Source organism: Convolutriloba macropyga, chromosome 13 (genome assembly GCF_964194025.1).
Source record: "Convolutriloba macropyga chromosome 13, txConMacr16.3, whole genome shotgun sequence".
NCBI lineage: Eukaryota > Metazoa > Xenacoelomorpha > Acoela > Convolutidae > Convolutriloba > Convolutriloba macropyga.
The window spans coordinates 23,939,345-23,967,163 of NC_134480.1; the positions used below are offsets into that span (position 1 = coordinate 23,939,345).

Sequence of the window (27,819 nt, forward strand, 5' to 3'; positions counted from 1 at the left end):
GCGAGCATGCCGATTTCTGTGGGATTCTTTTGGAAATGTTTTGCAAAAGCATGAGCAGAAAGTATCCAATGAAACCTTTTGAGAGCATAAACTTTCATCTCCTACGTCATTTGAGTTGGCAATGTAATAATTTTGGACCACTTTGGGTCACTTCTGCAACGTCTTTCGAGTCAGCCAACCATCACCTGATACGACCAGTTACTGGCTCAGTTAACATCTGCCGGCTTTTGGCTACCAGATACATAAGGAATAAGGAATTGCAAAGGTCAAATGTACGGGATGACGTACTGAAAAGTTTTGTTGAGAACTTGAGCCCGGAGAAGAAACATGAATGGCAAAGCTATAACCTGCAGGAAAATTCGTTCGTTAACAGAATTCGGGCAGAGTTTCCGAGGTCCCGTATTTTTTGCCGTTACCGTTTTCAATCGTTTTTCCCTTTTTTTCTCGACTCCCTCTCTTACAGGAGATCTGACGCCAACAGTTATGTTTTGCTAAGTAACGAAAACCCACAACCGGTTCAGATACTTCTGTTTTTTGAGGATAGAGATGAAGTCAAAGTTTTAGCCCGTTTCTTTAGTGTTGAGGAAAAAATCGATCTCAATCTTGGAGGAACTGAATTAGAAGACCAAAGTGGTTTATTGAAGCCACTCGGATACGTCTGCAAAGCAACATCGGAGAACAGAGTTTTGTCGATTAAATCGTTCAAAAGCAAACTTATAAGATTTGACTTTCGTGATACCGTGTACCTCATCAATATTTTGGACCATTTTGAACATGATTGATTCAGTGTGCTTAACGTTGATCTAGCTGAGTTAAATTTTACATGCCTTGAAATTTGTTCAGAAATGTCATCTATAAGCTTTATTGTAAAAATTTGTCGTGTTTGATCTAGAATCCATTTTAAAGAAAAAAGTTCTCAATACATTGTCTAGTTTTGCGATCTAAGAACCATCCATAATCAATTTCATGAAAATTGTTTTTCAATTAATCGAATACTTGCTGAAATAATTTCAGGGCCTACGTAGGAAGGTCACTTTCCTTTTGGTTACCGAAGCAGAAAAAACAAGATCTCGAAAATTTGTTTTCTAAAATCAATTTTAGACTTTTTCCTACAATGTTATTGCCATTCGAATAGTTAATTTTGAATAATTTTGAAAAACATGTCTTTTTGATTTGGTCAAAGAGTTGTCCAAATGAAACCACACTCGGTATGGAGTATCCCCATTGTAAGTAGAGCATAGGAAAATAGGAATTTTGGGTAGGAATTTTCGGAAGGAAAAAAGTTAGTTTTTCGTACGGAAATTTGCGATTATTTCAAATAAGTAATTTTAAGAACAAGTCTTTTTTATCGGGTCAAGAAGTTGTTCAAATCAAACCAAACTTGGTATGTAGTATTCTCAGGGTAGGTAGACACTGAGACAAAAAAAATTTTTGGTACAGCTTGCCTAGGAAAAAAGTTAGTTTTTCGTACGGAAATTTGCGATTATTTCAAATAAGTAATTTTAAGAATAAGTCTTTTTTATCGGGTCTAGAAGTTGTTCAAATCAAACCAAACTTGGTATGTAGTATTCTCAGGGTAGGTAGACACTGAGACAAAAAAAATTTTTGGTACAGCTTGCCTAGGAAAAAAGTTAGTTTTTCGTACGGAAATTTGCGATTATTTCAAATAAGTAATTTTAAGAATAAGTCTTTTTTATCGGGTCAAGAAGTTGTTCAAATCAAACCAAACTTGGTATGTAGTATTCCCAGGGTAGGTAGACTCTGAGACAAAAAGAATTTTTTGTACAGCTTGCCTAGGAAAAAAGTTAGGTCTTCGTACGGAAATTTGCGATTATTTCAAATAAGTAATTTTAAGAATAAGTCTTTTTTATCGGATCAAGAAGTTGTTCAAATCAAACCAAACTTGGTATGTAGTATTCCCAGGGTAGGTAGACTCTGAGACAAAATGAATTTTTGGTACAGCTTGCCTAGGAAAAAAGTTAGTTTTTCGTACGGAAATTTGCGATTATTTCAAATAAGTAATTTTAAGAATAAGTCTTTTTTAACGGGTCAAGAAGTTGTTCAAATCAAACCAAACTTGGTATGTAGTATTCCCAGGGTAGTTAGACTCTGAGACAAAAAGAATTTTTGGTACAGCTTGCCTAGGAAAAAAGTTAGTTTTTCGTACGGAAATTTGCGATTATTTCAAATAAGTAATTTTAAGAACAAGTCTTTTTTATTGGGTCAAGAAGTTGTTCAAATCAAACCAAACTTGGTATGTAGTATTCCCAGGGTAGGTAGACTCTGAGACAAAATGAATTTTTGGTACAGCTTGCCTAGGAAAAAAGTTAGTTTTTCGTACGGAAATTTGCGATTATTTCAAATAAGTAAGTTTAAGAACAAGTCTTTTTTATCGGGTCAAGAAGTTGTTCAAATCAAACCAAACTTGGTATGTAGTATTCTCAGGGTAGGTAGACACTGAGACAAAAAAAATTTTTGGTACAGCTTGCCTAGGAAAAAAGTTAGTTTTTCGTACGGAAATTTGCGATTATTTCAAATAAGTAATTTTAAGAATAAGTCTTTTTTATCGGGTCAAGAAGTTGTTCAAATCAAACCAAACTTGGTATGTAGTATTCTCAGGGTAGGTAGACACTGAGACAAAAAAAATTTTTGGTACAGCTTGCCTAGGAAAAAAGTTAGTTTTTCGTACGGAAATTTGCGATTATTTCAAATAAGTAATTTTAAGAATAAGTCTTTTTTAACGGGTCAAGAAGTTGTTCAAATCAAACCAAACTTGGTATGTAGTATTCCCAGGGTAGGTAGACTCTGAGACAAAAAGAATTTTTGGTACAGCTTGCCTAGGAAAAAAGTTAGTTTTTCGTACGGAAATTTGCGATTATTTCAAATAAGTAATTTTAAGAACAAGTCTTTTTTATCGGGTCAAGAAGTTGTTCAAATCAAACCAAACTTGGTATGTAGTATTCCCAGGGTAGGTAGACTCTGAGACAAAATGAATTTTTGGTACAGCTTGCCTAGGAAAAAAGTTAGTTTTTCGTACGTAAATTTGCGATTATTTCAAATAAGTAAGTTTAAGAACAAGTCTTTTTTATCGGGTCAAGAAGTTGTTCAAATCAAACCAAACTTGGTATGTAGTATTCTCAGGGTAGGTAGACACTGAGACAAAAAAAATTTTTGGTACAGCTTGCCTAGGAAAAAAGTTAGTTTCTCGTACGGAAATTTGCGATTATTTCAAATAAGTAATTTTAAGAATAAGTCTTTTTTATCGGGTCAAGAAGTTGTTCAAATCAAACCAAACTTGGTATGTAGTATTCTCAGGGTAGGTAGACACTGAGACAAAAAAAAATTTTGGTACAGCTTGCCTAGGAAAAAAGTTAGTTTTTCGTACGGAAATTTGCGATTATTTCAAATAAGTAATTTTAAGAATAAGTCTTTTTTATCGGGTCAAGAAGTTGTTCAAATCAAACCAAACTTCCTATGTAGTATTCCCAGGGTAGGTAGACTCTGAGACAAAAAGAATTTTTTGTACAGCTTGCCTAGGAAAAAAGTTAGGTCTTCGTACGGAAATTTGCGATTATTTCAAATAAGTAATTTTAAGAGTAAGTCTTTTTTATCGGATCAAGAAGTTGTTCAAATCAAACCAAACTTGGTATGTAGTATTCCCAGGGTAGGTAGACTCTGAGACAAAATGAAATTTTGGTACAGCTTGCCTAGGAAAAAAGTTAGTTTTTCGTACGGAAATTTGCGATTATTTCAAATAAGTAATTTTAAGAATAAGTCTTTTTTAACGGGTCAAGAAGTTGTTCAAATCAAACCAAACTTGGTATGTAGTATTCCCAGGGTAGGTAGACTCTGAGACAAAAAGAATTTTTGGTACAGCTTGCCTAGGAAAAAAGTTAGTTTTTCGTACGGAAATTTGCGATTATTTCAAATAAGTAATTTTAAGAATAAGTCTTTTTTATCGGATCAAGAAGTTGTTCAAATCAAACCAAACTTGGTATGTAGTATTCCCAGGGTAGGTAGACTCTGAGACAAAAAGAATTTTTGGTACAGCTTGCCTAGGAAAAAAGTTAGTTTTTCGTACGGAAATTTGCGATTATTTCAAATAAGTAATTTTAAGAATAGGTCTTTTTTACCGGGTCAAGAAGTTGTTCAAATCAAACCAAACTTGGTATGTAGTATTCCCAGGGTAGGTAGACTCTGAGACAAAAAGAATTTTTGGTACAGCTTGCCTAGGAAAAAAGTTAGTTTTTCGTACGGAAATTTGCGATTATTTCAAATAAGTAATTTTAAGAATAGGTCTTTTTTACCGGGTCAAGAAGTTGTTCAAATCAAACCAAACTTGGTATGTAGTATTCCCAGGGTAGGTAGACTCTGAGACAAAAAGAATTTTTGGTACAGCTTGCCTAGGAAAAAAGTTAGTTTTTCATAAGGAAATTTGCGATTATTTCAAATAAGTAGTTTTAAGAATGTCTTTTTATCTTACTATTATTCTAAGGTGAGGGCCTCGGGCCCTCATGAGGTGCACCCCCCTCCCTGCCCCGTTGAGACGCCGGTTAGTCGGTTTCCCCCCCGCTGGGATTTTGTGCACCTCATGTTGGGGACGTATTTGGCGTGCGGTCGATTTTTCGGGTTCTCTTCGGTCTGGTTCATCTTCGGTCGCCTTTTATTTTTGGAGATGGAGCTTGAGCCCGGTTTTTTTTACCGAATGCTCTGCTCAAAATCTCCTATAGTTGTTTGTTTGTAACTCCGCCGTAGCCGGTCCCCAGCCCGGTTGAGATAAGGAGGAGGGGAACACACCCAGAACATACTGGAAAAATCTCAACAAAGTCAGTTTTTTTAAACTGACTTGAGATAATTTTCCGACAGAAGTTTGCTATTTTATATACTATTCCACATGTAAGAAACGACGAAAAAACGACGGAAAAACGACGAAAACGACGATAAAACGACGAAAACGACGAAAAAAAAACGATCATTTCTTACAAAAAATTAACGACGAAAAAACGATCATTTCTTACATAAAAATAACGACGTAAAAACGATCATTTCTTACAAAAAAATAACGACGAAAAAACGATCATTTCTTACATAAAAATAACAACGAAAAAACGATCATTTCTTACAAAAAAATAACGACGAAAAAACGATCATTTCTTACATAAAAATAACGACGAAATAACGAACAAAACGACGATTACCACGTAAGGGCTTTGATCGTTTTTGTCTAAGGAAAACGATCAAAAAACGACGATTTCTTACAAGTGAAAAACGAAATTCCTCAACACGGGATAGTTCATTTCCTCGCTTTAAGCCGAAAACATATTTTTAAGAAATAGGTTGGCTTTCAAATAATTTATTTAGTTGTTTCGAGTATTGAGTTGCTTGTCGGGACATTTTCTTGCTAAAAACTAGGCAATATAAAAACTAGCATTTGTCCTTGTTTTCCACAATATATGTTAACAGCATGCTAATTGCACAGAAACGATTGCAAACTTTACTGGTAAATAATTGCATTAAAGTCCCTTGTATTAGATGTTGGTTTGGAAAACTATTTGCCGATTGTTACAAAATTTCCAAAAGCAAATTTTAGGCTAAATGAACTTAAGTGAAGCCATTGATTCCAATTTCCATCCCAAGGTGTGGTTTCCTACAAAATGGACAAATGGACTAAGACAAGAGGCAAATTCATTTGTTTAGGTGATCAAATCTGACCCTCCAAAACTGATGTTTTTTTTGAAACCGTATTTCAAATTTACTCATCATCTTTAATTTTGCTGACCAGCAGCAAATGTGATTCGGTTTATCCCTTATTTCAAGTATTGTAACAATTTTCAAATTTAAAAGCTTACCAGTTCTATCAACAGCAGGCAGACTGATGTGGAATGAAAGAGCCGAAACTACTGAAGAAAGGTCAAAAGCCTGAAGAAAGTTCAAGTAACAATTAAGTATCAATATTTAAGAGTAATTTTTATTCCCTGTTTCAGTAATCTTATCTCTTCATTCAGTGCATGAAATTTGGGGTAACTTGGACGGGAAAAGATTAGCTAAGATTAGATTATAATAATAACGATGTAATATCAATTGTAATTTCGCTAATTTCTGAACAAGGTGGCGCTATTTGTCGCCTAGAGTATGCACAAAAGCAATGCCATTGCACGGGTCTTAGACCTAAAAAGGGATTCCTAACAATTTGCTCTATCTTTGATGCTCGAGTGCAATTAAACCAACAGACCGAAACTAAATCTAGGTGGAAATTGTATGGAAAACACAACTGGCAGATGGTCTTTCCATGGAAAAAATGGAAAAAGTCAAACTGATTGCATCATAAACAAATATGCTCTGAATAAATTGATGAATTTTTAATTGATGCTACTTCTACGTTGCGTGTCACATCAAAACGAAATAAAAATAAAAATAAATTTGGAAACACTCAACGCGATTTTGTTCCTAAGCATTTTTTTATTGTGACAGAGAGTTTGAATGCGTCAATGAGTAAAAACAATAACAACCACTAGAAACATTTTGTTGGCTTTTAAAACATGCAGGCTTTTGTTTTGTTGAGTGGCGGATTCGTTTTCAAAATGTTCCCTGAAATGGGAATTGAAAACAAACCTGTACGCGGTAATTAGGCGTCAATTTTCAATTTAGGCTTTCTCTGAAGATAGTCAAAATTAGAATTCTTTTCAATTGCATTTATGGCAGGCAAAGGTAGAATTTTAGGAAGTAATAATAAGAAAGTTAATCAGACGAAGAATTTTGAGGAACAACATAGACGCTAAAGATAGATTAAGTCAAATTAAGTTGAAAATTCTGTAAATTTTTCCTCAAATTTGTGCAAGCTATAAACCAGAATTAGTTCACGAGATAAATTTTATATTAATTTGCTTTTTGTTTTTTGACGAGTTCTTGAGTAATGTAAATATTTTCACTTCAACTAGTAATCAAACATGAGTTTTCACACTTCAGCTGAAAAAGTTTACTTCGAGTTGAACAAAAAATCACTGAATGTGATCAACAACAAGCTATAAATTTGTCCAGTACAAAATTCAAATATGTAAATGATGCGTGAAAAGTATATATGCTTTTAATATACAAATTGTGCTGTGAAAAAGCCTCAAGCATTTTAAAACACAATGGGGTAATAATTTTTGTAAATATTTCGAGAGAATATTTAATCTTCACAATCTCAATTTTTGCAACGGAAACCAGAAAAGTGAATCTATAAAAGGCATCAAGCGGAGACGGTAAGTCTTTCTCAAAAAATAAAAAACCGTCGCAAACTTATTTTAAAAATTATAGAGGATTTTGTGTTGTTATGAATTTTAACTTCCTCCCATTCAGTTCATGTTTTAATCTTTGCACTAAAACGCCCCCGGCCCCGAATTGCTTAATGTGAATTACAACCAACCATGGGTTGTCGTAGATATTTCCAGAGGGAAAATATCGCGGAAATCATTAGAAAAATAAAGATGAAATAATTTGACAATTTCCTGCAAACACACTTGAAAAAATGTAATTCGTGAGATCAAAGTATTAAACTAGTGCGATGAGAAGTAGTAAATGATAATAAAATAAAACAAATAAGTTTGACGGAGAAATTATTTTGATACTTTCTAAATGAGTGCAATAAACAAGCAAAATCACCCCTATCTATTATCATATTCATTGCTAATAATAAAACTGCAATCTTGACCAGCGATTGAAAGCGACAATGACACCATAAAAATTATCTGTTCTCTGTGTATACAGTATGCTGTAAAATGAATGAGACGACTTGATGTTAATCCGCTCAGGAAAGTTAAATAAAATTTATGATAGGAAAAATTAACCTGGCTGGGATGGTCATTGGAGACCAAGAACTTGATATGTGCTCCTTATATGGAATTCAAGAATCTGATTATTTCCCATTTTTGAACACATTAAAACATTAAATATTCCCTAAAGTTTAAAGAAAATGAGACCAACAGGCTCAATAATGTGCGTTCGCACATAATGTTCCGACTCCGCTCATCCACATTTTTGACTTCATTTTCTACAAAATGAGGAAGAGGAAGAAAAATTTTTCAATTATACACATAACGTTTGAAATTATGTGGTTAGTGATTAAATCAAATTGTTTTAAACGCGAACCATTAAATGAATTAAACAACATTAATAGTACTACGGAGACGAGAACAACAACAAAACACAAAAACGTCCTTTTCCCTTTTTGGTCAAACTCAATCTATATTTTACAACGTCAAAATAGCCTCAGGTAAACCCTAAACTAAACAATTAAACTTGTTTTTTACTTCAAAGCACATGGAACTTGTCGTTAATCAGACTTGATGACAAGTCAAGAAGAACAAGAATGAAAAGCGGCAAAGTCATAACAACCATCAATTTTCATCAAAAAACTACAAGATAGGTTCTCATGTAACTCCATCGGAGTCACTGGGAACGGTGATTACTGAGACAAGGAAAAATGCTACGATCCGAAAAAAAACAACAAACACTGGCAAAAACAAAAATTAAAAAATCTATTTAATTTAGCAAGAAAACGGTTCTAGGCCGTTAAAATCAAACGTTAATCAATAAAAACATCTCAAGTAGAGTCTGAATTTCTATGCACTTTTCATTTGAAACATTACACACACATATATATATACATATATATATATATATATATATATATATATATATATATATATATATATGTGTGTGTGTGTGTGTATTATATTATATATATATATATATATATATATATATATATATATATATACAAATCATGGAGCCTCATTTACACTTAAAAGCGAGCTGTCAGAAAATCGACTATGACAGTAAACACTCGTGGTCTGTAATAAACAAAGAAAAAACAAAAATTGCTTAAATAATAAATAAAAAAGGTTTTTCTTTGTCTCTTTTCGTTGTCTATTTTCGTATAGGGACATTAATGCAAATTTTCATGAAAATTGGAAATAAAATCAATAAAAACCCCCAAAATTTTGTCCAAATTTGCCAGGTTCTTGTTTTTTGGCGTGTTTTTGCTGGTTTTAGTCTGAATTTACTGCTTCTGATGGGTTCTCAATCATGCTCAAAAAGTTCTTTGTTTCGAAATTTTAATGTGTTTTCATGATTTTCCTACGTACATCTTGAGAATCAAAATTAGAGATGCTCATTCTCTTTAGAGGAAACAAAATATCTATGAGAATTTTTCTGCACATAATGAGTATAGCAAGCCCGTACCGAACCCCCAGAGCCCATCAGGCCTGATTCAGAGATTTTCCGGAGGCCAAGTCTTGGCAGAGAGATGCCAAGACTTGGGTAGCTGATCCAAGACTTGAAACATCTCTGGGCACAGAGAGGCCAAGACTTGGGTTTTTCAGGGAAGTGCAGAACCCAAGTCGTGCGGTTCTCTGAGCAGAGTTAAGGTTGACATCATGAAGATCCAATGTTTTTAATTTAATGAGGGCAACTCGTGTACAAATTTGGCGTCCAATTGCACGTTTTCTGTCAAAAAAATCTTTTGCAGGTGAAATTTGTGAACTTCACCCCAAGACTTGGGGCCTCTCTGGGCAGAGAAAAAACCAAAGTCTTGGGTTTCTCTGCCAAGTCTTAGAATCGGTTTCTTCTCTTGACCTTTACCGATTTAAAAAATATCCCCATGATAGAAGTAAAAACTGAGTGTTTAGTTTCCAAATAGGACCCACGCTTATGTATTAGGTCTCAAAAAAGATTAGCTGTAAATTGGAATTCAAAAGAAAACGAAATATTTGCGGGTTAGGTGGATCAAATAAAAGTTTGACTGTTTCACACATAAAACTGTCAATGCAAGCTGCACCTCTTTGGCCTTGAAAAGGTGACCATACCATACCAAGAGCCAGAAACATAGTTTTAATAGAAATCATAATCAAAATTGGTGCTTTATTTGTACATTAAGGTACTCAAACTTACGTTAAAAGTGACCATAAACCTAGAAAATGCACCATTCTAACCCTTTGTCCAGAAAAATCAAGTCTTGGATCCTTTCTGTCAAGAGAAATCCCAAGTCTTGTGTCTTGTCTGCCAAGAAGTCACCAAGTCTTGGTTGTACTCTGCACAGAGTGACCCAAGAATTGGACCTTCTCTTGGCAGAGAGAGACCCAAGACTTGGGATTTCTCTGGGCAGAGACCCCCAAGTCAGGATTTTTCTCTGTCAATAGAAACCTGAGATCGACTCTGGAGTGTTCTCTTAGCAGCCTTGTATTTGACATGATCAGACTCTGAATCAGGCATGGGACCTTGCTTGATTTTTTTCTGAATCAGGCCTGATGGTCTCTGGGGGTTCGGTACGGGAGATGCTCTTAGGATACAATGATAAAGTACTAGGCCGACGATACACAACGTTCAGTATTGATATAGTATGAGACTAGGGTCCGATTCGTATTCTGCCGAATTTGAAACGATTATTTTCTACGGGAACCCATCAAAGACATCAAAAATAATGCCACCTGTTTGCATCTCTAATGTCTCTTAAAAATCTCACACACTTTCACGTATATAAAATATGTTTATTCAATTGTTCAGAAAACGTAAAATAGAGGAATGTATTCCCGTTTTTTGCAAGAAGACAGCCCCAAATAAAGTAGTTTAGGTGCAATAAAGCTGCTAAAATGCGTATGTTAACTGTACTCACCTGACACTCAAAAAGTGGTTTTCTTTTTCGGATCAAATTTTTCGATATAAACCAGTGACAAGCTTGATTAACTAAAAAAGGAATTACAAAAAAGAGCAAAGAACAAAGATTTAAGCTCTTTGGTAACATTTCACTTTGCTTGTTGATTATAAATAAAAGAGCGGTGGGTAGAAAGCTTCGCGACTGGATAAAGAATATTTGCATAAATTTCAGAAACCTCTTTTTAAAGGATTTGGTGATCACTGATTAGCTTTGATTAGTAAACGCAGTGAAATAGTAACAGACTATTCTTCTTTAATCATGTTTATACCCATTACATCTAAGCAATTTTGAGGAAAGCAAAAAGGTCTAAAACCTTGAAATAGTTGACGCAACTCAAAATAAATATTTAAGCCCACAGTCCGCTTGGCTATTTCTGAAGGCTTAGAGTCAGGACGCAACATTACACAGCATGAAAATATTAGAGACGACATTTAGTTAGATTATTTTGTAAGTTCAGATAACAGAGAAAACAGCCGGAAGGACTTACCCAGAAATCTAGTCTATGTCTCCACTTTTGCTACTAAAATGAAGTGCTGAGTAAAGACATAGACGACTAAAAAATTATTAAAGACTCCGTTTACTAAAATTCTCAGCGCTTTTACTTATAAATAATTTTCTAAGCCGCCCACTTTTAAGGCAAAATGACGCCTTTTTATATATACTTTGATTGTTTTCAATTACTGAAAAGGCTTGAATTGATTTTTAGATAAACACTACAAACTTGCGGCTTTGTAATTGAAGTTAACTTCATAGTGAAGAAAGCTATGCCGAATAGAGGGAAGTTTGATTAATATTGCTTACCATACATGTTAATCAAAATTACATGCGCAAGTATTTCAGTTCAAAATTGGTGAATCTTAACATCTATGAAAAGTAAGTCAGGAAAAATTATGAATATCTATATGACTTCTTTTTTCGATCCGTTTATATATACCAAGCTTGATGAAATGTTGAGCGCGAGCTGTATGCCAAAATCAATTTTATAACCGAGGCCAAATTTGTCGTCCTCAAAATTTTTGGTGGAGAAATTATAGATATAACTAATACCCTAGTTGTTCCTACTCCACTTTTAGGTGGGAGTAACTATATACTCAACTGTTGTTTGTTCAGTCAATTTTGGCCGATTGATATATTTATCGTAGCGATCTGTGAGTAGTAGCACTTAAAAAACCTGTCATTCACAACGTAAAAAACTAAAACATGTTTTTTTTCAAAAGAAAACTCATCTTTATGTAGGCGTTAGCGATTTTCAAAATTTTTGTAAACGTTTACCTTTTGACACTGATTTTGATCACATTTTGTTTCCAATTTCGGGCACTTTTTGCTAATTTTTCCTCAATTAGGTTTCAATTTCAAATTTTCTGTAATTTAATAGAGTCTATTTGATAACCAGGCTTTTCTTGCTTTCATTGTGCTTTTTAGATTAAAACAAATCTAGATTTGAATACAGAACGTTCGATTTTAATTTTTTCAGCGGTCGTCGTTTAATTCTTGATTAATTCGTCTCGTGATTATCCCTTGGGCATGTGCTTCTGTTTTGAACATATACTGTTTTTTAACTTGGTCTGTGGGTTACCATTATTTTGTGACTTTGGCGATGTGTTTTTATTAAATTTTGTAAAATTTGACATTTTTTATTCTTTATATTTTGTTGTCGAGTCTGAATTTGAAGAATATCGCATAATTGAAGTTCCAACGAGGACTAAATGCACTTGCACAATATAATCAGTTTTTAAAGTTTTGATTGCAGTATAGTTAAATACTAGTAGTTATGCTGACACTAACACACTGATTTCTACAAAAGTGCCATTTAATCTTGAGGACCGACTGTTCTTATTGCGGTTTTTGTTGTCAAAATGTTGCTTTGCGCTTCAACTTGCTTAATAAAAGTCTCCTAAAGTGAAAAAAAAATACAATATGAAATCGTTCTGTTGTCTTCATTCGATAGCTAATATATGTATGTATTTGACTTTTTATATATATTTGACTTTAAATGTCATCGCAAAATTTTGGGACATTTTGATTTTTGGCTCAAATGGGGTTTTCCTCTGTTTGTCTGAATGGTTTTTTTCTCAATTTCTAGCAAGTCAGGTTAGTATTCTTTGGATTCATAGGTGTTTTTTAATGAATTTGTCTGTTTTGAACTTCTGATAGCTACTCGGCTTCAAAATTTGTTTCAAAAACAATAAATGATTTTCAAACTACTTCCGTCCAGATTGTATCTTGAGATAACCGCGTCTCCCTCTATTTGATTGGCATTCGTTTCTTGTAGTTTTGATGCAACGTTTTTGTTTCCAATAAGTTGGTTCTCAAAAGTGTCAATTTTTCAAATAAACAGTTTGTTTTATTTTTGTAAAGCAACACAACCAGGCATGATAACTGTACACAACTAAGCATGATACCAGATTCCACATTGAAACCACTGCATTGGACCAAGCGACATAAACTCAGCAACGACATCTTTTCTTTATCTCAAGTTTTAAACTTCTACAACAATAGCTGCCTAGAGGAAGAATGTCTTCAAAATCCAGGTGTTTATCTAGGACGCAGATGTAGTTTTTGAAAACCTCTGCATTGTATTAATCACTGGCTGCTTCTTCCCCTGATTTTTGTTTTATCATGTGAGGTGATCAGTTATCTTTCTGCAAATTTTTCAGTTAGTTGAGATTTTTTTATTGAGTTCTGATAGCCGAATAGTAGCTTCAAATTTAGGGGAAAATTTTTCTTTTCCATGCTTCTTCTGGAATTGTCTTTCCCTTTTTGGGGCTCTTATAGAGTAAAACAATTTAGGAGATTTTCCCACCCTGTTCGAGTGCTTTCTTTGTCATCCTTCTTATTGCTTCTCATTCCTTCTCATCGATTGTCGATATTGCCGTTTTCCAAAGCGCACTCAACTTGCAATTGATAACACTAGATTCCAATTTAGTCTGTTTGATAAAAAAAAGAATTGAGAAAAATTAATCATTTGTCTAGCGATATTTTGGGTTCTGTTTATTTCTCTCAGACACAGACCCTGAATAGAATAAGTTTTTGTTCTCCTGAAACCGGGTCTTATTTCTTTTTTTTCTGTTGCATAACTGTGTCTATCATGATATGGCTCAGTTTTTTTAGTTGTTTCGGAGTTCATTTGACAAAAAATTTACGCCTTAAACATTTATAACGTACACGAGAGTATTCGTTAAATTTTTATACCAGTACACGCTCAAGCATGATACCGGATTACATAACAAAATCACTGCATTGAACCAAGCGACATAAGCCCATGGGTTTGTTTAGTTTTTGTGTCTGGCTCATTAAAAACTCCTCAATGAATGATACGGGCGATTGCTTTTCATAAAATTGATGGTGGTTTGGATATCAGTTTCGGATAATTAAAATAACTACCTCTAGATTGTACGCAGCTGCGATATAGCATTCTTTGAGAGCTTCAACCACAATTTTGTGTACGCCAAACAAGTTATCATTGGCCAAATATTTTATATTTATTTTTCTGTATGTTGTGAGTATGTTTTTGCAGATAGAATTTAGCACACCTTAGTGTTGCGTAATTAACCTATCACTCTTCTGTTGCCTGCATTATGATATTGAACCCAAGAAAACGTGTTTCCCGTTTTGATCATAGTATATTCGCAAGGTCAACGTTTAGTTTTGCTTTGTTTCGTTTAATGTAGTTGAAAAACCTCTAAGCGTTGGTCCATAATTTCCGTTTTTTTTTCAAACCTAACTAACCAATAAGCAGTTTTGTGGTCGGAGAAACTTCTGATTGTTTCCTAAGATAATAAAAAGCTTTTTCCATCAGCAATTAGTAAATGTGGTGGTGACCCAGGTTGAGATTCTCATTCACAATGACTTATGAAAATACCCATCCAGACCATTTTTTCTTATGAAAATACCCAGGCAGACCGAAATCACCTATGATCCAGAGTTTGTCTCGTTTAAAGTTTTGGTGCGTTTATGTGCTCGTTCGATTAGTTTTATGAACGGAAGCCTTTCAAAACAACAACAACAACGGCAGCAGCAGCAGCAGCAGAAGCAACAGCAACAACAATAGCAACAAAAACAACAACAACAACAACAACAACAACAACAACAACAACAACAACAACAACAACAACAGCAACAACAACAACAACAACAACAACAACAACAACAACAACAACAACAACAACAACAACCACAACAACAACAACAACAACAACAACAACAACAACAACAACAACAACTACAACTACAACTACAACTACAACAACTAATAAATTCGAATCTGAAATTTTTTGTGTTCTTCGAAAAGCACCAAAATTTTCAGATTCAAATTCATTACATAATGTCTGATGCTGTCATCGTTTTCCTTATTCGATTTTTTGTATTCTAGTTTGTGTCTGGTATATTAAAATGATTTTCGGGCAATAATTTTTCATAAAATCTGTTAGAAGTTTGGATATCAATTTCGGGCAATCGATGAAAGCAATCTTTGGGAAGATTTTACACTGCTGCGATACTGCATAGTTTAATAGTTTCAAGCATAATAGTTTTCACACAAAGCAAGTCATCCTTCGGCGACCAATCTAAGATTAATCAACTCTGCAAGATTATTTTGCGGATAGCAATGAACGCACCTCCGCATTGAAATATTAACTTTTTCCGTTTCCGTCTTCCCGAATGATGTTGAACACATGAAAACATAGTTTCCTGATTCTTTTCTTTTAATACCAGATTTTTTTTGTTACTAAGTCAGCTCACATCAACCAAGTGTCGCCATGGTTTCATGTCAAATGAGCTTTTCACACTGTGAAGAATTTTTTGTAATTATGATCTGGTAATCGAACAGTCGCTTCAGTTTCACAGCTTGTCAGGATCACAGTATTCTCAGAATCAAAGGCTCAGCAGTTCTTCATTTGATTTCCCCTATCACTTTGTCGAGATTGCAGTTTTCGAGTGAGATCGCCAGATTACATTCTAGATCCATTGACAACAATTCGTGGAAAAAGTAATTATTCTATAGATAATCGCTCTCAAGGAGATTGAAAAGGACTAATTTTTTCTCTCAGCCCTCCAGGTCTACTTTGTCTTTTTTCTGTTGCATAAGCTACTCTTTGATAATCTTCCTCAGGTGTGTTGGTTATTCAGGCAGCCAGTACTTTTAGCACGCCGACTTGTTTTGTGTCCCAATTGTATCTTTTCATAAAATAATTGTGTTTTTGGTTTTCGTTCGACAATCTTTTTTTTGTGAATTTTTGCTGCCGCATTCATGTTTTTGTTCAGTTGCTTCTCAGTTGTATCAAGCTTGAAGTTGCTACCTTTTATGACTTTTTTGTAGTGACTTCCTATGAATCTTACTAAGTGTTTTTTGTCACACTTGCACGCAGCTCAATGCACTCCACGGCATGATTTAAGATTCGAAGTGAAAAAACCTGCATTGTACCATGCAACATGAGCTGAGAATTGATATCTCTTCAATTTTTCTCCTGTTATATGTTTCCATTATATTATTTGCCGGATCTGAAACCTCTGAAACCTCTGATCCCAGCATGATAACAAATTCTACATACTTAACTGACTTGAACCATTTTGCAGTGTAGTTTGCAATAGTCGAAGTAGATTGCAATAGTCCGTTGATTGCAACTACTTTGAGCATTGGTGGCTAAACTTGCGAATGTTATGTCAACAGAGTAACTGTCCATGTTTGACCAAAAAAACAGAATTAAGAAATCGATTTTTGCGATTTACAGTGCATAATGGTTCAAAGTAGAGTTAACCTGTAGTTCAAGCAAAACATTTAGCACCGCAGAGGCCATTGTGAACACCATGAGTACTAAACACAGGAGCTCTGAACCCTAAACGGAATGGTGGAAATTCACAGAAAACCTTTAAGCGTTAAAAAAAATTGAAACAAAATTGAAGACCTCATTGAAAACAAAACTTCGGAAAATTTTTGTTTTAGCGAAAAACAACCTTAGCAAAACTTTAATGTTTTGTCTCATAACTAAATTGGAATCATTTTTATTGTCCATCTACTATCTCTGAGTTGCTTTTGACTTAATGAAGCTAGATATAGCGAAAAAAATTGTCAATAAAATTTTAATTGACTTAGTTCCTTAACTACAAATTTAGAAAATGAACCTGCCCAACAATGGAGAATAATGGCTGGTCGGGGCCTTCCCAGCACTACTTCTTCAGAGCACATTTCTTATATTTCAAATGCACCAAGAAATGAAAATATTACGCAAACATTAGCTCTGTGAAAATTGAAAAAAGACAACACATAAAAACAAAGAACCAATGGCGATAGCAGAGGATTTAATCTAATGAATTCCCTTTTTCAACGACAACTCTAATTGAAGCATCATCAGTTTCCAGCCACCTATGCGTTCCCGAACGAAAACAATAGAGCTTCATAAGAAATAGAAGCTGATGGTTTATCCTCAAATATGACAAGTGTGCGTAGCTGTCCTATCTTCGAGAAGAGGGTGTCAATGTGAGTTGTTTTAGCGTTTTCGGAGCTGTTGGGCAAGCTCCAACAGTGCATGTCTGAGTGTCACACGTATATGAAAATAATACTACACACCATGGGCTGCAAGGTCAAAGACTTAGTTTAAAAATTAATTCATTACCTTATTTTTGGCTGACACAAGTTCGATAGGTGTCAAGAAAACAAAATGGACATCTGATTAAACAAAGCTCGGGCTTCGAGCAATATCAACAAAACTGACATTTCACTGTTGATTTGAAATTCATCACGATGATAGAATCGATATTTGGTACTGACCAAAGCAGAGGATTTTATTCCTTCATAGACCACCAATCCTTCTTCCCATCTAACCACTCTGTCGAATCCTAATTTAAATTAACACTTTTAGTTTTCGCATAAGTTACTTATACATTGGACTTCTTCTTTGTGTTTTCACAAAGAATCACGCTTAATTAACTACACTCATAATATATTGCGCACGTGCGGCCATCATAGTGACGACAAAGAGTGAATGTCAATTGAAAACCACCTGATATTGATAGTGAGCTGAGTACTAACTGCACAAAGAATCAAAACTGCTACAAAATCGAGCTTTAGCGCAAGTTTGTTGACGTCCCAACATCACAACCAGGAAAAACCTGGAGCGTTATCGGGATGTGGCATGAAAGACTGACATCTTCTCATTTTCACGTGAGTACCCCCAAAAAAATTCGAATAGTATAAGTCGGGTCTCAAATGTTTTCTGGATTAAAAAATTTCAAAAGCATTCGTACTTGAATTTGAGATATTTTGAAAAAAGACCTATAAACCTCAAGTTTTTTTGCCACTTGGTCAATAAAACAATACACAATCAATGAGATTTGTAATCTGTTTTAATTTGGGTGTTAAAAAGTTCGGGTTTCGAACACAACTATGGAATTATTCTGAAAAACAATTAGCCCCTATATAAAACACGTAGGGCCCAGTATTTCTCAAACATGCCGTTACTGGAGCCGTTTACAGGATCAAATGTTTTTAAAAGTTAGGTTACACACTTTGAGCTATCATCACATCTTCAAAATTGGCAAAAAAAATGGCAGCGAGACCGCACCGAAATTTATTTTGAAGCGCCGCATTTTTCACGTTAAATTACGAAAGGTGACTATTAATTTTTATCGTACATTTTTGTTGGACACGGGGAAGAGCTATAGTGAGACAGTAAAAGCCTTCAGACAAAATTACCAAGAGAAACTTATACTGCTCCGGTGAGGCCAGCTAGGAGAGTCCAGCAGCTTGATAAAAAATATTAACAATTTTTCTTGATGATTTGAAACAGCTAGATTGGAAAAAGCACCCCCAAGGGACTACTGAAATAAGAGAACTTTTTAAGACTATTAAAACATAGATAATAGTGAAACTCGACCTTAGTACGAACTTAGGTGACGCGGATCGGACTTCAGAGAAATCATTAGAAAGAGCAATATCAGAATAGAAGCAGTCACTCGAATTGAGGAGGAGGATATTGAGCCGCGGACTTCGGCCATCCAGTCGAATGAACATTCTCAGTTAGTTCATTTGATTTATGGTTTTTTGATAACATTGCAGACTAGTTAAACCAACAGGAAAGATAATGAGAAATTTTCATTGCCAGGTGCGTAGTCAAAAGAATTCAAATGAACTCTGACTGGTGATATAAATAGAAACCATAATGGCTATACCAGAAACAGTGCTGATAATAGACTAACCACGTACAAAACTAGAGCGCGATTGCCAACATCAGAAGGCAAACACAGTGGTCCAGATTAGTTGGACGAGAAATGTGCCGAACAGCCAAAATCAACATTGAGTTTTGAAGAAAAAAGTTGCCAATGCTGTCAAGGATACCATGCATCAGGAAAATGCAGGAAAAGTTTTTTATTTGGGAGCCCAAGTCTTGCGAAAATAAATTGTCCATTTTGAAACAAGAAATAACACAAAATGTTAAGTCTTCTTTTTCATCTCGCTACGCAGAAACATTGCCTGCCGGAAAAAGCACAGTTGAGGCCTTGCGTGCAAAAATAATGATCAGCCCATTTGATAATGCCCCCAATTAATAGTGGAAATACTGTTAATTGTTTAAGCGACACATCTTTTAAGTATATGAGCAGCTGGGAGAACTTAGCCAGATCCGAATGAGAAATAAAAATTTAACAGTTGCCATCAAAAGAAAATGTGCTTGTAAAGTGGTCAGCAGTTATCCATTTCCAACTTCAGAAGTTCACCTCTGAAATAATTGTTGAGTTTCTGCTGACCAAAATTGAGATAACGCCTTGTTTATTAGGAATGGAATTCTTATGCAGTTTTGATTATTTTTTGAATCCGAGAAAAAATGAAATATTTTGCTAGACAAGTGGGAATAACTTACAGTCAATGCCATCACAACGCGGCGTCAAGCATTTGTTTGTAATTGCAGCAGAAGACCATGAACCACCACGTCACTGAGAAGTTTCATTAAATGCAACATTGTTAATGAAGATGTTACACGACTAACTGAAAATTTAATCGAATCAACAAATAATTAGAGACAAATCATTTTCATTAATAGCGACATTGCTAATTAACATGGTTCATGAGGTTTTAAGGGTTCAAGTTTTGAATCCCACTTGAAAATACAGGTTTTTTTTTATAAAAAATTGAGGGGCGGAAACCATTGAAATATTAAAAAAAAACTGCAAAACAAATCTGAATTAAAAAAGAAATCAAAGGTGGAATTTGATTTTGAAAACCATGTATACTCGAGTCTGAGTAATTTGTCCAGCGAAGAAAAGACGATAATTAGGTCTCTCTGCAGAAAATATGAGACCATAATTTCGCGAATTTCATTATTAGGAATCTCAAATGATAAAGATCCGTAGACATTAATTACGGATGCTTTTTCAACAGGCACTGGGGCAAGTTCTACACAAAAAAAAAAAGCCGAAAACATAGATAGTGCATGTTCCAGCAAACATCTGAATAAAGTCGAAGTACTTACTCACCAACTGAACGGGAACTTTTTCGCTAATGTTCATTTAACGAAACAGTTTAAAAATCTATTTTTTTGGTCAACACCTTCGAATTATAATTGACCACAGAGCGGTCGTCTGTCTGGATCTAAAGTTTCAAAGAACCCGACTGTGTGGTTGCAAGACCGATAGAAGAAATTGAGTGAGAAAACTTTGAGAATCATAGAGCTGGAAAAAACTCCGGCATGAACACCTGTGATGAGAAACAAACAGTCTTTTGTTAATCTCAATGAGCTGGACGCAGAGCGAGTCAATATGATCTATGGGAGCCGAGGTTGGTGTTCACACAAACTGCAGACCGTGAAACTGTGATATTCAAAGCACAGAAACAACCTACTCAAAGAAGTGCACTCATAGTTCAAAAAAAAAGACCAAAACCAAACAAATGGAGCATCCAACCGAGACAAATGGAGCATCCATGTTGTAGAAGGACTGAATTCAGCATACAATTTTCCGCCTCATGGACCGGATTTTATCTCAAAATCACCAAACGGAACCTAACTTTAAAACTGTTCACAAAATGCTAGTACTGTGTGAGAAAGCTTCCCACGAGCTTGAACTGTTGCATGATATTACTAGCGCAGGTTATTTTCTCATGAAGAAAACATACCAAAAAACATATAAAAAGCTCTGTTAGCCGTTTATGAAATGTGACGCCAGAATTTGGATAGAAATTTAAATTTTTGATGGGTGCTTCAGAGAAGACACCATGCAAAAGCATCAACATTCACTTGCTTACAGTGGGCCTACTGCCCGAGTCTTGTGCAAACAAGTACACTTTGCTTACCTGAGATCAATTCAATAAATGGTATAAAACTTTAGCTTTACCCATTCAAGAGGCAGAAACCGTGACAAGAGAATTTGTTGAACACTGGATAGTGAGGTTGTGTTTTCCAATTAACTTACAGAATGACCAGGGTTCGAATTCTATGTGGAAAGTACTCCGTTATCTTTATAGTTATTAGGAATACAGAGGGCATCTACATTTCACCACACACAAAGGAACGCGATGTTTGAAAGAAAAAACTGGACAACAAAAGAAGAAATCTCCAAATACATAGGCCAATACCAACAAAATGGTCAAATTTTCTACCTTCAGCGATGAGGTCTACCAATCATCAATGCATAGTATACCAAACAAATGGGTTTTTCCTAGATCTATAGCAGACCCCTGACCGCAATACGTCAGACACCAAGTGACCATGTTTCCGCAAGAAAACAAAAACTGATTCAGTTGATTCAAGATTTGTGGGACGTCCAGCATTAACGCCAGAAAAGTTAATGTGATTGCTATAAGTAACGACCAAAGTACAAAATAGAGGTGTTTGTTTTTAATCCAGCTGGAAAAAAGGGAGAAGAAAAAAATTTACCTCTTTCTATAGAAGACATTATGTCTTGGGCGAAGTCAGAAGTTATTTGAATTTCAATGTGGCGGATAAAAAGACGAAGAAAAAGTTAAGATCCGCCGCCAAGATTGATTACCAAAATACTGAAGAAGAGAGAAAATACATTTGCACCTGAGTCTCAGGCAAAAAAAACAACAGTTAAGGATGAGGAAAATATTTTTTGGAAAACTCAGAAAATGATGATCTAATTGAAATATAAAGATTCAATTACAGTGAAAGTAATCTAAAACCAGAAAATCAACCCGAAGCCGAGAATGCTTAAATCCACTAAATGCTGCAAACGAAACGTTTGAGAATGAATCTAAGGAATCCGAGCAAAAAACTCCCGAAGGCAAGAGAAGGCAAAAAAGATGACGACTAAGGAGTGAATAATCTTTGGGGCCTAGAGACAAAACTATAAAGAAAACAGCACAAAACACGAATTTCAAAGTTGGAGAAAAAGCTGCAAGAATCGAGTAGTAAAACAAAAAGTACAGAGAAAAAATTTAAAAGATTTTCGAAGGCGCAAAAAATTGCTACAAGATCTAGCAGCAGATATAAATTGGTTGCTAAAAGTTTGAAAGATTAATATTTAGCAATTTTAAGAGTTCTTCAGTAGTCACAAAACTAATGATATTTTTGTTTCAGGAAAAACACAAAAGAATTAATGGATTCTAAAATCTAAAAGAAACACAAGTTCGTTGGGGTCATCGTGTGAAGGAGGCTCACATTGTTTGTAACTGTTAATACTAGCCAACCTTGCTTCTCCTTCACTTTGTATCAAATAATACGGGTTCAATTAATACAATATGATTTCAACAAAAATGTATTCTCTGTTTCACAGTACAAACTGTGAGAAGAGAATTCGAATATCGAAAAAATAGCAGAATGTTTATATCTCAAAATTTAACCATAGATAAAAATAAAGTTTTTGAAGTATGAAGCCTTATACACAGTTTCTGCACTCAAAAATAGCTACGCATATGAGGATGTTGTTTTTGTCAAAGAAAACGAAAGCCTCTTAATATCAGAATACCTTTAAATGATGGAACTTGTAGAAAGGTTTGGCACAACAAAACTTCTGCCTTACCAGGTTTTGGAGATACGACCTTTAAGAAAAACATTTTTGATGTATGACAACTTTTCTTAGCTAAACCAATTGACAGGCGATTGAAACCAGTTAAATTGAGGGGATAGCCAAACCTTCATAAAAAAGATACCCTCTATGGTGCTATGTATGCTGAACCTTTAGAGTGGGTTTCACCTGCAAGAGGAAAAATAAACGGAAGCGTTGAATCAAGACAAAAGTTTACATTGGAACAATTTGGGGATAACCGCTAAAAGAAACAAATTCAATTTCAAGGTTCCCATATGTTTTTGAAAAATTGTTTTCATCAAAACATCATTTTTTGAAAACGGACAAGTAAAATGTTTTTTTTTTGATAATCAGGAAAACCAAACCAAAGTAAATCTATTAAACGTTTTAACAAGGATGACTCTGCAAAAATTTTTGGTAACAACAAGGCGACCCTTATTAGCTAGAAATTTGTGCAATAAAAAAAATTGAGGTTTTTCATTAGAAATTTTAGAGGAAAAAGTGGTTTTCGTGAGGACAGCAGATAAAAATAACCTGAGTTCCATTTGTTTTTTACTTCAAAAAACTCAGAACTAGCAATTGGTAATTTTTAAGTAACCATGGAAATGCTTCTTTTGAGCTCTATTGACAACTTTAACTTTGAACAACCCGAAGGGAGGGAATTTTTCTCATTCAGATCAGAACACATCAATTTCAGATTCAACGATGGAAAAATCAAACCATGCTTAAATTTCCAAACATGTTGTGATTTTGTCATAAGCGTTCTTTGAGACCGGAACTCATATTGAAAGAGCAAGAGCCGTTTAATTAGTTCGGTAATAAATTTGCCAAGACGGGAGCATCAATAACTGAAATTCCATTTTGGTCAGATGAATTTCCTTTGTTGATACAGGGTCAAATTGTTTCTTTTATTATATAATTGGACCTTTTTATCAAATATTTAAATCTTATTTGTACCTTCACTGCATACAAACTGCTGTACACAATTGTTTTCAAAATAGAAGATGGCAATTACTTTCAACAGTATGGAGAGAAAATGAAGAAACTCAATGACGAAATAAATCATTGGCCAATGAATATGGCTTTAAAAACTAGTAATAAGGATCTAAACCTCAGCCGTTTTAGTCAGTCTCAAAAGTCTACCCCTTGTCTTATTTTGTAATATTTTTGTAATTTTTTTGCAATATTTATAATATTTTTCCAAAAATATTCATCTACATAGGATTAGTCACTAATGGAGCATCTTGTAGCAAATTTTTGCCGATTTTTAACCCCGTGACGAGAACACATATTTTTAATCATATACCCATATCAAATAATGAACGCCGAGCGCAAAAAAAAGCCAACGCCGAGAGAAAAAGAATTGAAGAAAAAGAGTATTCAAAAGAGTCGGTTGTGTAACAAAAGCGATGAAAATGTCTCGAGTTCAAGACTAACCAAAAAAGGGATTTTTGTGAGATCAAGACCAAATGAAAGAAAAGTTTTAAGTAAAAGACCAAAAAATGAGAAAAACGTCAATGTCAGAAAATGTCTAGTGGTCATGATTAAAAAATATTGAGAATATACAGAATAAAGGAAACAAGTTGTTGAAGAAAAAAGTACTTGAAAGTGTTGGTTGTGTAAAAAAATAAAAAACGGTCTCGAGTTCGCGTCTAAATCGAGATAGAATTTCTTGATTTCAAGACCAAAAAAAGAATAGCCTTGAGTACAAGACCAAAAAAAAAGTGAAAACGTCAAGTTCAAATAAGAAAAGTCTAGTAATCAAGACTAAAATTAATGAAAAAATACAGAAAAAAGCAAAAAAAAATGTTTTTACAAAAAAACATTCAGCGAGACCCACAAACGGTGAATATGTAAAGTACATGCCAGAGTTGTGAAAAGTTAAATCCGAGTTTTTCCCTAGAGTATACCGAGTGGAGTTTTGTCTATACCTGACTCGGAATGTGTCCATGACAGTAATTCTGGCACCTGTAGATTTTTGTTCACGAGCCTAACAGACTAAAGTAGATCTGCAAAGCCATTGCGTGAAAATAAAAAAGTTTAAAGGTAGTTGTTCGTTATGGCAAAAAAGACTTTGTCGAGCATCGATAAAAATTGGGCGATCCTGATAAGGTCAAAATGGCAACAAAAGAAGCAATGGGCAAAATGATTGCTGACTGTAAGGCGCTAAGAGATAGTCTAATTCCAGCGGCAGCTAGACATGCCAAACAAAAGAAATCAATCAATTTATTGGAACAAGAGGTGTGTAATTTAAAAATTAATGCTGCTATAAAGCGCGAAGCCACCGCAAAACTGGAAGATGGAGAGTGACCAATTGTGTGGGTTTCACCTACAGGAAAAAACTAATTTGAAACGTTGTAATCAATGCAAAAGTTTACATTGGAACAATTTGGGGATAACCGCTACAAAGAAGCAAATTCAATTTCAAGGTTCCCCTATGTTTTTTAAAAATTGTTTTCATCAAAACATCATTTTTTGCAAACGGACATAAAAAGTGTTTTTTTTTGACAATCAAGAAAACCAAACCAAAGTAAATCTGTCAAACGCTTTAATAAGGATGACTGCAAAAATTTTTGGTAACAACAAGTCAACCTTTATTTGCTAAAAATTTGTGCAAGTAAAAATTTATGTTTTTATAGTGGTTTTCGTGTAGACAGCTAGTGGAATTAACCTAACTTCCGTGTATTTTTACTCCAAAATTTCATAACTGGCAATTGGTAATTCTTAGGTAGCCATGGAAATGCTTCTTTTGAGCTTTATTGACAACTTTAACTTTGAACTACCCGAAGGGAGGAAATTTTTTCATGCAAATCAGTACACATCAATTTGAGATTCAACGATGGAAAAGTCAAACCATGCTTAATTTTCCAAACATATTGTGATTTTGTCATAAGTGTTCTTTGAGCCCGGAACTCATATTGAAAGAGCAAGATCCGGTTAATCAGTTTGGTAATAAATTTGCCAAGATGAGAGCATCAGTAACTGAAATTCTCTTTTGCTCATATGAAGTTCCTGTGTTGATACAGGGTCAGAATGTTTCTTCTATTACATATTTGGACCTTTTCATAAAAAATTATAATTGTAATTGTACCTTCACAGCATACCAACCGCTGTACACAATTGTTGTCAAAATAGAAGATGGCAAATTTTTTCAACAGTATGGAGAGAAATTGAAGAAACTCAATAATGAAATATATCATTGGCCAATGAGGTTGGCTTTAAATGCTAGTGATCAGGATCTATACCTCAACCATTTTAGTCAGTCTCAAAAGTCTACCCCTTGTCTTATTTTGTAATATTTTTGTAATTTTTTTTGCAATATTTACAATATTTTTCCAAAAATTTTCATCTACTTAGGATTAATCACTAATGGAGCATCTTGTATCAAATTTTGCCGACTTTTAACCCCGTGACGGGAACACATATTTATAATCATATACCCATATCAAATAATGAACGCCGAGCGCAAAAAAAAACGCGAACGCCGAGAGAAAAATAATTGAAGAAAAAGAGTATTCAAAAGAGTAGGTTGTGTAACAAAAACGATGAAAACGTCTCGAGTAGAAGACTAACCAATAAAAGGGATTTTTGTGAGATCAAGACCAAGCTTTAAATAAAAGACCAAAAAATGAGAAAAACGTCCACGTCAAAAAATGTCTAGTGGTCAAGATTAAAAAATATTGAGAATATACAGAAAAAAGAAAACAAGTTGTTTTTGAAAGTGTTGGTTGTGTAAAAAATACAAAAACTTCTCAAATTCGCGTCTAAAGGCAGATAGATTGTCTTGAAAAAAGGGAGAAGAAAAAAATTTACCTCTTTCTATAGAAGACATTATGTCTTGGGCGAAGTCAGAAGTTATTTGAATTTCAATGTGGTGGATAAAAAGACGAAGAAAAAGTTAAGATCCGCCGCCAAGATTGATTACCAAAATACTGAGGAAGAGAGAAAATACATTTGCACCTGAGTCTCAGGCAAAAAAACAACAGTTAAGGATGAGGAAAATATTTTTTGGAAAACTCAGAAAATGATGATCTAATTGAAATATAAAGATTCAATTACAGTGAAAGTAATCTAAAACCAGAAGATCAACCCGAAGCCGAGAATGCTTAAATCCACTAAATGCTGCAAACGAAACGTTTGAGAATGAATCTAAGGAATCCGAGCAAAAAACTCCCGAAGGCAAGAGAAGGCAAAAAAGATGACGACTAAGGAGTGAATAATCTTTGGGGCCTAGAGACAAAACTATAAAGAAAACAGCACAAAACACGAATTTCAAAGTTGGAGAAAAAGCTGCAAGAACCGAGTAGTAAAACAAAAAGTACAGAGAAAAAATTTAAAAGATTTTCGAAGGCGCAAAAAATTGCTACAAGATCTAGCAGCAGATAAAAATTGGTTGCTAAAAGTTTGAAAGATTAATATTTAGCAATTTTAAGAGTTCTTCAGTAGTCACAAAACTAATGATATTTTTGTTTCAGGAAAAACACAAGAGAATTAATGGATTCTAAAATCTAAAAGAAACACAAGTTCGTTGGGGTCATCGTGTGAAGGAGGCTCACATTGTTTGTAACTGTTAATACTAGCCAACCTTGCTTCTCCTTCACTTTGTATCAAATAATACGGGTTCAATTAATACAATATGATTTCAACAAAAATGTATTCTCTGTTTCACAGTACAAACTGTGAGAAGAGAATTCGAATATCGAAAAAATAGCAGAAAGTTTATATCTCAAAATTTAACCATAGATAAAAATAAAGTTTTTGAAGTATGAAGCCTTATACACAGTTTCTGCACTCAAAAATAGCTACGCATATGAGGATGTTGTTTTTGTCAAAGAAAACGAAAGCCTCTTAATATCAAAATACCTTTAAATGATGGAACTTGTAGAAAGGTTTGGCACAACAAAACTTCTGCCTTACCAGGTTTTGAAGATACGACCTTTAAGGAAAACATTTTTGATGTATGACAACTTTTCTTAGCTAAACCAATTGACAGGCGATTGAAACCAGTTAAATTGAGGGGATAGCCAAACCTTCATAAAAAAGATACCCTCTATGGTGCTATGTATGCTGAACCTTTAGAGTGGGTTTCACCTGCAAGAGGAAAAATAAACGGAAGCGTTGAATCAAGACAAAAGTTTACATTGGAACAA

General features: G+C 34.4%; 1 protein-coding gene across 1 annotated transcript in view; it reads right to left on the reverse strand.

Annotated features, from left to right (window-relative positions):
- The window catches only part of LOC142351460 (uncharacterized), a 104,885-nt gene extending 97,904 nt beyond the window's left edge, over window positions 1-6,981 (reverse strand). Inside the window, exon 1 of the mRNA XM_075403482.1 lies at window positions 5,850-6,981. The gene's annotated coding sequence lies outside the window, so the exon portion shown is untranslated. The remainder of the gene's footprint in view (window positions 1-5,849) is intronic.
- Between the last annotated feature and the right edge of the window lie 20,838 nt (window positions 6,982-27,819).